Genomic DNA, 2221 nt, shown 5'->3' with positions numbered 1-2221 from the left:
GCTTTATATGGTGACAGATGGTAACTAGACGTATCGTGGGGATCATTTCATAACGCATAAAAATAATGAATTTTTCTCTTTTCTGGTTACTGTAGCACAAGGAACCATGAGCAGCAAAGTCTCCAGAGACACCCTGTAGAAGCAGTGCAGGAAGTCCTCCACCAGAACTAGCACAAGCACAAGGTTTTTGGAGACATTGGAGTTGTAGAGCATCCTGAAGAACTATGACGCTCAGGACAGACGCTTCTCAGGCACCATCAGGCCGCCCCAAGTTCTCTGCCCCCCACGTTCTCCGTATGTGTTTTGGGGGACCAGCAGCACTGTGATTAGGTCAAGGCAGTGGATATTCCTCACATGGACATTGAGATACTGAAGAGACTCAAGAACAAAAAATTAGTCAAGAAGCTAGCCAAGCAGTATGATGCCTTTTTGGTTTCAGAATCTCCAATCAAGCAGATCCCTCCAATCCTAGTCCCAGGCCTGAATGAGGCTGGCAAGATCCCTTCCTTGCTGACCCACAACGAGAACATGGTGGCCAAAGCAGATGAAGTCCACCATCGACTACCAGATGAAGAGGGTGCCATGTCTGGCCCTGGCTGGTGGCCATGTGAAGATGACAGATGATGAGCTTGTGTACAACATCCACGTAGCTGTCAATGTCCTGTTGTCATTGCTCAAGAAAAATTGGCAGAATGTCTGGGCTTCATACATCAGGAGCACCGTGGGCAAGCCCCAGTGCCTGTGCCGTGGCACAGGATAATAAACCCTGGAGCTACCAAAAAATATATATATATATTTTTTCATTTGTAAAAAGAGGCACAGAATTTAATGCAGGTGATAGCATTAATATGGATATCCACATATCCAAAACATTCTACAGATTCAATCCAGTTCCCATCAAAATACCAGTGGCAGTTTTCAAAGAACTAGAATAAAGAATCCTAAAATTAGCATGGAACCATAAATGACCCCAAATACCCAGAGCCATGTTGAGAAAAAAGAACAAAGCTGGAGGTATCATACTCTTTGATTTAAAAGTATACTTAGAAAGCTATGGAGCCTGCTTAAGATTCTCTTTCTCTCCTTCTGCCCCTCCCCTCACACTCTCTACCTCTCTCTCTCTAAAATAAATAAATGAAAGAAAGAAAGAAAGAAAGAAAGAAAGAAAGAAAGAAAGAAAGAAAGAAACTGGCCCACTATCTTACATTGTATACAAAGTTAATTTCAGAATGGATCAAAGACTTGAATGTAAGACCTGAAACCATAAAACTCAGGTTCTGCTGGTAGAAATTGCAAATAGCAGATAATATTCAAGACTTTTCTGTATTCAATTCAGCACAGTATTATCTATTATTAAGGCTGTTGCTGGCTTCTAGAGCCTTTGTATTAATTAGAAAAAGATGTTCTTTGGCCTGCTCCTTTTAGCCGATTCCACCCTGAGCCCAGCTGGATTTCAGCCTTCCCCCAAACTGACGGGAGCCCTTCAGCAACACACAAAATGCACACTCCTTTATGAAAGGCCTGTCTCTAGAAGTAAGGAAACTGAGGAACAAATCGATAAATTATGGTCTATCCATATGATGGAATTTTAGGAAGTCATCAAAATTTTGTTTTACAGAATATTTAAATATTCAAACTATTCTTTAACTATATCAGGGAAATAAATATTCATGATCTAATGTTAAGTTAGAGAAGTAGATTATAAAGCCAAAAATGTAATAGGACTCCAATTTTAAGAACAAATTATTGGATGTAAATAAAGGGAAGGAAGTGTACACCAAAATGTTTACAATTGCTATTTCTGGACAATACAATAATGGCTAACTAATTATTTTTGTATTAATCAATTTCTTCATTCAAAAGATTTTCTTCCATAAGCATGAACTACTTGTATACTAAAAATGAATTATAAATAAAAAAATACATCTGTAATCCCATCTTGCTTTTCAATCCAGTAAATAATAACATCTAGTTCCTCATTTTGATTCAAAATCTATCCAGTTAAGGAGGCATAGACATGCTGAGGTAGCAAGACAGCAATTCATTGTTTCTTCAAATCTATGATGCCCATAATGATAAAAATACAGTTTAAAGCAGGGGACGAGGGTATGAATCCTATCTCCAATAGCCATTAGAATATGACCTTGGAAAAAAGTATTTAACCTTTTTGATTCTGTTTCTCCTTTTTATGATGGGGTTAATCATTTCTACCTTAAAGACT

At 38.4% G+C, this 2221-nt stretch overlaps 1 pseudogene; it reads left to right on the top strand.

Annotated features, from left to right (window-relative positions):
* The first annotated feature begins 224 nt into the window (after positions 1-224).
* LOC144284155 (large ribosomal subunit protein uL1 pseudogene) lies at positions 225-760 on the top strand (annotated as a pseudogene).
* The last annotated feature ends 1461 nt before the right edge of the window (positions 761-2221 follow it).

Source organism: Canis aureus, chromosome 15, assembly GCF_053574225.1.
Source record: "Canis aureus isolate CA01 chromosome 15, VMU_Caureus_v.1.0, whole genome shotgun sequence".
Lineage (NCBI taxonomy): Eukaryota > Metazoa > Chordata > Mammalia > Carnivora > Canidae > Canis > Canis aureus.
This window is presented reverse-complemented; position numbering and strand designations above follow the sequence as displayed.